Source organism: Papaver somniferum, chromosome 5, assembly GCF_003573695.1.
Source record: "Papaver somniferum cultivar HN1 chromosome 5, ASM357369v1, whole genome shotgun sequence".
NCBI lineage: Eukaryota > Viridiplantae > Streptophyta > Magnoliopsida > Ranunculales > Papaveraceae > Papaver > Papaver somniferum.
Window position 1 is genome coordinate 205262143 of NC_039362.1, and position 9915 is coordinate 205272057.

Sequence of the window (9915 nt, forward strand, 5' to 3'; positions counted from 1 at the left end):
TAGTAAATGGGTTGATGATGTTGATGCTCCTGTGTAAAGGAGGTATCTCGAATGGAGGATGCGGTTGTGGAGAAGATGGAATGTGAATATTCTGCAGAAAAGGTTTTCTTTATACCCTTCTATCTGTTGTTAACAAAATTCGAAACTTCTGTAGGTAAAGTGCTGGGATTTTCCTGGTTTTGTGATTTCTCACACAACTTTTCAGAAAAGGTAGTGTATATCGAAAGGTTGGGGACAAATTCAGCAGATGGTGGTGTAGTGTTATTGGTTGGAGATGACGATGGATGAAGCTCCATTGGTTGATGGAGGGGGTGTAACAGAGAAAGGTGGAGAATATAAAATGCTTCAGGAATGCATACACAATTATGTTATGGTGAAGTAAATAAGCAAACTCCAAATGAGTTTTCCGAGCTTGGACAAATTGAGAGAATCAAGGGAAGAAACTAAATTGATTGGAAGTTTTATCTTCAATCCATAAAGCAGAAGTATGCTGATTTACAAGACAGATTTTTCTTGACCTTAATCAATGCCAGACGATCCCATTTTTTTCTTTCACTTTTTAGTATTTTCCTTTTACAATGTATTGCGATAACTATGGTAATTTGACTTACAAAGTAACAATAACTTACACTAAAAAAATATATTTAACTAATAACTACGAAGAATGTAGGTAAACACATAAACGAAAACACTTAAGATGCCAATAAAAAAAATAAAATAATTGATGATAAATCGGTGATGATTGGATGGAAGGTGGGTTATTGGTGTAACACATGTAACACCTTTTTTGTGATGTAGTAGGTCCAGCGTAGTGAAAAAATTGACTTCCAGAAGACTAGCATCCGTCATATATAGGATACCACCATTAACAAGTTCATGTTTCCACCTTTTTGATTCTTAGAACGGTTGAAAATGTGATCACATTCTTTTACACCGGTGCAATAGCCCCATCATTGCGTTTTGCTTGGTTAAATCATCTTCCAAAACGAAAAACTTCCGACCCTTTGACAAACTTAGGATGACAAACTGTAGGTAACTTACTTAAAAAAAACTTCTTGAACACCGAACATGTATAAAATGACTCTCCATTTTCCTCGAAGTTCTACTTCCAATTGCTTTCTAATGAGGCCCTTTGATCAAGAAAAATGATTTTCATTTTTAAAACCGGATCGCTGAAGCTGTGTCATAGTCCTATGTCATGTTCTCTTGTAATAGTGGGCACTCTGGCTGCCTTTAGCTTATCAATTAGTGGTGTAACAACTAAGGTCTAATAGGGTAAGCAGTGACCGCTTAGATAGTGACAGGTGTGCACTATCTGACCGTTATTGCTAGGTCAATCATTTCTATTAAACCTGTAAGAACCTTATTCTGTTATCATTAATGAAAATATCTGATAAGTTGTAGTAAAAGATACGTTCAATAGGAATCGGATTTCTCGATTCTTAGTCTCTTGATTCCAAAATTTTACTGAGTACGGTACAAGCTGAAGCTGAACTAGAATTAAAATTTGATGACCTCTTAAAAGTAGCCCACTGACTGACCTTTATAGGGGCCATAGTTCTGTTTAGGAATCTGATACTTTCATTTTTTTTTTAATTTAGCCGATTTGAATAGCGTATTTTGATACAGAAGTCAGAAGCAAAACTGTTTTGTTTCACAAAAAGTTGACTTTTATACTTCCATAAATCGTTCTAAAATGAAATTGCCAAACTAATTTTTGACTTTTTGATTTTCAGAATGCCCGTCCAAACACCATGCTTCATTTTTTTCTCAAAACAGGTGGCAACTGGCAATGATTTGCGATATATCCGAAGGCCCATTTGTTTCAGCTATCATAAGACGCATAACCTGCTACTCATATTCCATTTTTTCTTCCTCTGATCGATAAAGCAATAGTCCTCTCCCTCTGCGCAAATTCCAAATTTAGATAATGCGCCCCTGAATCTCACTTCTCTCAGTTAAATCTTAAACCCTAAACCTCTCATTCCTCTTCTTTTCCCGAATTGAAATGAATATTCTATAAAATTGTTACCATAGGGTTTTGTTTTCTTAATCGTGTTCTGTATTGCATTCAGAGAACAATCACAGAATGATCTTCTTAAAATTCTCAGAAACGTAAGTTTTCTATAACACTTCTTCTTCTTCTTCTTCTTCTTCTTCTTCTTCTTCTTCTTCTTCTTCTTCTATTGAATGGTTTCATTTCCGTGTATTTTCATGGTTTGACAGATTCGGGGGAATAAGTGTTTAATTGTGGATCAGAAACTTAGTGGATCACTCTCATTAATCATTCAAACATCAATTCTCCAGGTACATTTTGATTATCTTGTGAGTCATTTTTTTGCCCTAGTTGATTGACTAATTGCTATGTGATAATTTTGACTAACAGGAACATGGAGTAGAGTTGCGGCATTTGTCGTCGGAACCAGTACAAACGGAATGCACGAAGGTGGTTTACCTTATAAGGTCACAGCTGAATCTAGTGAAGCTGATCTCTGCTCACATTCAAAATGATTTATCTAAAGGAATTCAAAGAGAGTATTCAGTTTATTTCGTTACTCGACGTACCGTTGCGTGTGAAATGGTGAGATATCTTAGAATTGTGATTATTTACTAGTTTCTTATTGAAAGATTGACTGTCATTATGAAGAGGTATTTGGTTGTTTGCTTGCTCATGAGGTTGTAGCTAGAGGTGTATATTTAAGGCTTAAGCTCAATGAAGTATTAGGGATTTGTTATATATAGAAAATAGTTATTGGTCTGGACTCTGAAGATGGTTTCAAACCTTAGCTTTTCCATGGTGTGGCTGAACCTTAGAAGGGTTATCCTATATCGTTTCTGTGAAGTTGTGAGTGGAGGGTCGGTTGAAAGATATTCAGTATGGGTATATTGTACATTTGAGTCAAATTGTAGCCTCACGAGGTCTGTGGCGCTAATGGTAATATCGAATATAATAGCCATAGATAATGTATTTGTCACCTCCTTGTAGATAGGCTCTATTTTCCAGATTTTTTGGTTAATTTGACCGAGAAAAGAACCTTACCGATCAAAAACTTTTTTTTCTTGCAACTAGGATAAGATAAGGAGTGGCATGTGATTTACGCCCTGGTAAAAGTTAGACTTGTTTCATGCTTTTGTTGCGTTGTCTCATAAAATACCTTCTAAGGCTTAAACCAGTATAGGCTAATTGTCAACTAAGACTAACACACATAAGTAAGGACAATCTTTTCCTGTGCTCTACCACTTTCTAAAGCTCTTAGGTATTGTGGATAACACTTTCTTATGTTATTCAATGTTGTTTCTCAGCTACCCAAATTTCACTAGCATGTAACTCAGTAAATGACAAATTACTGGTAATTTTGTAACACACTTTCATTGTTAACGAGGCGATCTTTCACACTTCCTTACAATTTTTTATGTGATGGTGTTCCTTACTGTGATGCAGATTTTTGAGGAGGAAAAAGTTCACCACCTACTCACTATTGGGGAGTACCCCTTATACATGATTCCGTTGGATGAGGATGTGCTTTCATTTGAACTTGATCTTGCTTATAGAGTAATTCCAATTTCCGAATAACATTCTACTTAATTCAATCTGATTTTTTCTATATTATTTAACATCCAGATTTGTGTTTCTTTTGCAAGATAGGACTACCTGGTTGATGGTGATACAAGTGCTCTTTGGCATATCGCAAAATCTATACATAAACTGGAGGTTTGTATCCAAAATCTTATAAATGCGATGACGGTACCTCATAGTTTATTGTTTATTATATCGTTATCTGGGTGGTGCTCATATTGAGTTTATATCTAGGTTCTACTTCTAACAATCTTACTAGAAGTTAGTGATCAGATCTTCTGTATTGTTTCCTTATCATGCTTGACCTTTGATGTTTATAGCATTCATTTGGAGTTATACCAAATGTGAGGGCTAAGGCAAAGCGTCAGCACCGATCTCAGAAATTCTAACCCGTATGCAAGTAGAAGAGCCAGTCAGCACATCAGATGTAATCTACGTTTTTCACTTCTTTGTAAAATACTTGGTGGCATGCCTTGTTGATGTTACTGATAAAGTCGCTTTCATTATATTCCAGGTTGGAATCCCGGAGATAACTACGGTCATCCTTTTGATAGAGAGGTAGCTATTTATACACTACTGTATAAGAATAGCCCCATAGGGTAGAATTTGTGCATCTCGGCATTAACTGTTAGCAATTGCTATGAGCAGTCATTTGTAGCTAACTTAGGTCTTCTTAAAACAGATATCCAGTTGAGATTTTTGCTATGAGATAATCACCTTTCCATATGTATGTATGCAGGTAGACATGGTTACACCTATGTGTGTCCAGTTGACATATGAAGGCCTAATGGATGAGGTATGCTGTGCAATCAACACGTGATTATTTTGTTCTCCGTGAATTGCAGCTGACACTCAACTAGATAGATTAATCTAATAAATTTGTAATCTTTATTTCTTCTGGCTCCTTATTTGACCCACATGATAACAACCTGCAATACATAAAATCAGTTTCATTGTAATGCTTCCTTATTCTTACTGTATCATGTATCTTCATAACTGTCATGTGACTCGTGTCTTCTTGCAATAAACATGACATATTTTGTGGAACCCACTCTTTGCCAGCTGAATAAGAATGTACTTCACATGATAACATAGATATACTCAAACTCTTGGTGATCTAAACCACTTCACGCGTATCGTATATGCTATCTCTCTTGACAATATCTCGTGCATTGGATACGAGTTAAGAACCACTATAGAAAAATTCATTATCTGCTTCTTAGTCTTTATCTTGTCATGAGTTTCTCTAATATAGTCCCAGTACAGATTCTGCGTGTCAGTAATGGTTCTGTTGAGCTCAATGCATCTATTATGGGCAACCAACTGCAAGAAGGAAAAAAGACAAAGGTTCCGCTTAATTCAAGGTATACTGATATCATTATCTAGGTATTCTCTTCGCTATAGTTGAAGTCCACTGACTCTTTTTTGACCTGCATCTTAGTGATAAGCTATTCAAGGAGACTCGTGATCTTAACTTTGGAGTTGTCCTTCAGGTTTATCTATTTTCCCTCGCTTACTTATTGATGCGCATTATTCTTTCCATGGTCCAACTTGGTTTTTGCTATTTCATTGTTTTCCTCTGGAACTTGTTTTACTTAATCCGGCATCTTATCCCCTTGTAGAAACTTCATCAAAAAGCAAAAGATCTGAGGCAGGATTACATGGAAATGCATACCGCTGTAAGTTAGCTAGACTACGCCTATATCTCATATTCAGTTACATGTTGGATTCCAGTTAGATGGTTTGTGTGTTTGGAGAATTGAAATACGTTAAAAGCTAATACGGTTGTTTGTATGAGTTAAGCAAAAATCTAGATCTTGTAGTCCTACCAAACTACAATTCATTTGAGAGCTTGCATTTGTAACTTGTAAGCACAAATCAGAGATTTGCTACGTATGAGTTAGAAATATATTATCAAGTAGGATCTATTTTTATGAAATTTCAGGTGATGTCTAGTTAAATTCTAAGTTGATCTAGAACTTCTGTTGCTAGTTTACGTCACTATTTTTAGCTGCTTTTTATATTTGGAACAGTTTGTTGAGACTTTTTGGTTGTTATATAACTTTTCAGAATCAATCGTTTTCAGAAATAAAGGATTATGTTAAAAAACTCAGCTCACTTACTGTAAGTATATCCTTTTATACTTCTGAAATGATCAGTTAGGAGACAAATGACTTTTTTTAATGTTAGGTCTTTCTGCTGATAGTTACTTCAGGGGCACATTGATCTGACTCAGCATTTGGCTAATTTACATCAAAACCATCATTCTCTGGGAAACTCGACATGGATCGCACAATTGTGGAAAGAGAGAGTTATGACATGTAAGTTGAGATTCGAGGGTACTACCTTTTCAAAAATGTTCTGCAAGACGGATATTGAAGCTTCTGATGTCACTTTTGAGAACTTATTATTAATATTCTCTTAAATGAATGGGAAGAGGAGAAGCACAATATCTAAAACGGTACGTCTGTATAGGCTTATTGGGTACTATGTTAGCTGATTAAGAACAAATAATATGGTTGGGTGATACCTGCAAACACTTTAGATAACTTTCTGATAGAAATTATATATTTATGTCCATCTAGACGCCACTGCGCACACTGCGTTTGTACTCTATGCATTTGGTATGTTATTTATGTTGTCTGTGGGACATAAACAACGAGGAGATTCTGTGGCAACACAGAGAAAGAAAAACCAAATAGAATCATAAATTTTCTTCAACTTTCGGTTAGAGTCCTCCACATAAATGCCCTTAAATAAATGTGGGCGTTTTGACTATCATCAGTTGGAATTTTCTGTCCATGGATGAAATTTATAGGCTAGTGAAATGGAGGGTGTAATTATTGCATGGCACTTGAAAGTGAAAACGGGCATTCGAAGATGTAGATATGGCTCCATGAGCACGGGAATGGATCAGCATGCAAATAGTTTAGAGGATTGTAAGGGTCTTTGTATCACTTACCAAGAGCCATTTAAAAAGACTTGATACTATTGGAAATATGTACATTGTGGTTGTCCACTTACTGATCCATTTGAAATTGTTTTAAGAAGTTCTATACATTATTTAGATTGAGCTGTGTTCGGTTAATATCTAGTTACTCAAGTTTACAAGCTAACACAGGAGAAATATTTCTGATGCAAAGTATCTTGTTTATTTGTATGTGGCACAATGATTCAGATGCTTCGAGTACATTGAAGAAATGATTCACAAACAGGAGCCCATTGTCAACGTTCTACGTCTTCTTGTCTTATTTTCTATTACAAACTCGGGTTTACCTAAAAAGCAATTTGATTATATAAGGTAAGACTCAAAGTTAAAGATCTTCCTCTCTTCTTTGGATTTCATTGAGTTGTAGAAGTCACTAGCAGATGCATAAAACAGTCATCAAATTATTTTCTATTTACTCCTCTAGTCGCCATCTCTTGGCATAGGAGAGAGTTTCTGCACAGCTATGGATTTGAGCATATTGCTGCTCTGTGTAATTTGGAAAAGGCTGGACTGTTCAAAAAACAGGTATTACATTGGACTTGAAATTTGTGCCATTATGTTATCATCCTCCAGACACTATTAGCTATTTACAGTCTTGTATAAAAATGTTCTTTGATTTACTGTACTGCATAGCGGCTTTATACATGCTGACTTCATTTCTTCGTAGTACGTAATACTGTGCTTTTTTTCCTTGCAGGAGGTTAAAGGCAACTGGCTGACGATCAAACATGCGCTGAACCTTATTGTTGAAGATACTGATACCGCTAAGTATGAATCGTTCTTTATATTGAGGAAGTTGTCTTTAGTTAACCATTTAGCGGTTGTATTCCATAGCATCCTATATGGTCATGCTCTTCATTCTTGTGCAAATTAACCAACGTTAGGTGCCACCATATGCATGGATACTACCTGTCTATCCTTACAATGAGCCTATCTGATATTGTTTGGAATAGTTCCGTCATTCTAGGATGTGGATGATATACAAGTCTTGTTGAGTATTGTATATAACACAACATTCAACACTTGTAATCAACATGCAAAGCCAGTAAAGAAAAAAGAAGCAAAGCCAGTATACTTCTCTTCTTCTATGCGATATTTATTCATTTCAGACTTGTTGTGTTGGTCTCTGCATGTCAAAGGCACGAAAATGTGATGTGTACCAGTGTGGCTAAACAAAGTTGATCTTGTGTGATCTGTTTTATCCTTGATTTCATTTGAATTTGCTGCTAAACACTTGAATTTGCTTTCTTAACAGCCCCAATGATATTGCCTATTTCTTCCCGGGATATGCTCCTCTTAGCATACGGCTTGTGCAGCATGCTGTTAGATCTGGATGGTAAGGTTATTCTGTACAGCATGTAACTCCATATTTCCAATTAACACCTTTTGGTTTATTCTCTTCCACTTTAAGCAAATTTTCCATAGTTAATCTGTTTCCTTATTATGGTTATCTTCTAATCTAAGGGATGCATTGTTAATGGAACACAAAATTCTAAGAACTTGCTACAGAGTACACAGGGTATTCCAGTACTCTGGTAGTATATGGAGTATACCTTTCTAGTGAGCACCACAGTATCTCTTAATTTAGTAGTTGCTTGCAGATATCGCTTGCGTATTTTCTAAACCTCTTTTTAGTAATCCAGATCTGAGCATGTTAGATCCCTTCACTTGTTCATTATGGATTGATTTACCTTGGAATGCACACATTCATAACATTAACACTGTCCGCTGTGGTTATAGGCTTCAGTTGCTTTGATTAGACCCTGGATGTGGTTTTAAAGTTAATTTTCTGGTATAAATTGGCTTTCAGGCGTCCCATTGAAGAGATCTTGAAGCTGCTTCCTGGACCACATTCTGAAATTAAGAGAGCGAGATTCTACTTTCATCAATCATTCACCTTTCAGTTTTCATTTTTCTTTGTTCTTCCTATTTATACGATTTCCTACTCCACGTACAGGGCGGATATTCAAGCACCCCATCGTTTGACACGCTTCCTGGTGCTCCAGCCAATATTGACAAGTATGTCCAAGGATATTTTTTCTTAACTTGAATGTTATGCACAGATCAATTTCTTTTAGGTCAAGTTTTGAATTATTGCGACATCCATTTTGTAAGAGCTGACATCTTTCTACCGTATCACAGAGTTGCGGATGGGAGGCGCTCGATAGTACTTGTTGTCTTTGTTGGAGGAGTTACATTTGCAGAGATTTCTGCTCTTCGTTATCTCAATGCTCAGGTACATTTTATTACGTTTGTGTGGCAGAACACATTCTAAGATGTTCCGTCTTGCCTTTCTAGTTGCCATCACTAAGAACTTGTAAACAAGAGTGCAATAACTTTTTTCTCAACTATGAAAATTTGAAATCGCAATTCATTATATTGATATATACTGTTGATCGCTTTTTGTGCTTACGAGATTAAATAGAAGGTTGATTTTCACTGTCCTATTTTTCTCTTATAAAGCAATTAAAATAATAATGCTCGGTGCTTTTATGGTTTCCAGGAAGGAATGACATGTGACTTGATCGTTGGGACGACAAAAATGGTGAATGGGAACACTATAATCGAGACATTCATGGAAACCAGTGGTTGAACTACAATTACATAGACTGTTTACAGATATGCAGCATTTTGTTTCCCTATATCTCTTGTAAATATCCATACCTGCATGTCAGTGTGAATCGTTTATGTCTAGACTAGAATGAAAAAAATCAATCAACTTACAAATGGGATATGTTTTGCCTTTCAGAACATATTTCTTCGTATTTCCATCTCAGAAAATTCTCATTTCTTGTTCTGGCAAGGGTTTGACAGACTTGAAAACGAGCAGTTTTATGCAAAAAAACCATAGTACATAATACTTTATTATACAAGCCTTTTCCAGTTACTGTTGGAACCATTGATTGGATCAACAAATGAGAATATCTCTCCTTTTCGGTTGGAACCATTGGTTGTTAAAGAAAGTCTATAAGATTCAAAGGCGGTATGTACTCATATACTGCCATAATTGGGCTATTAAACATTGGGCCTGTTCCATTTGTTGCACTCATTATGTTGATCGTCTGGGACTAGATTTTTAACAAAGCAGATAGGGGAAATTAGGGGGAGACCCGAAAAAAATAAATTCTCATTCTCAGGCCCACAATTAATTTTGTATACCGTGACACCCGTAATTATATAAAATTATTATATGAATCAATACATAACTGGTTATGCATACTATCTTTTCAAGCATAACTGGTTACGCAGCCTAATTTTTCAGGGGTATAATTGGCAGCGCAACTTGGACATAACATATCTAAAAATCCGCGCCTTAGAATTTTACAAACTTTATATCGTTGGAAATATT

At 35.9% G+C, this 9915-nt stretch overlaps 1 pseudogene; it reads left to right on the forward strand.

Moving 5' to 3' along the window:
• Positions 1-280: 280 nt before the first annotated feature.
• Positions 281-9416, forward strand: LOC113280613 (annotated as a pseudogene).
• The last annotated feature ends 499 nt before the right edge of the window (positions 9417-9915 follow it).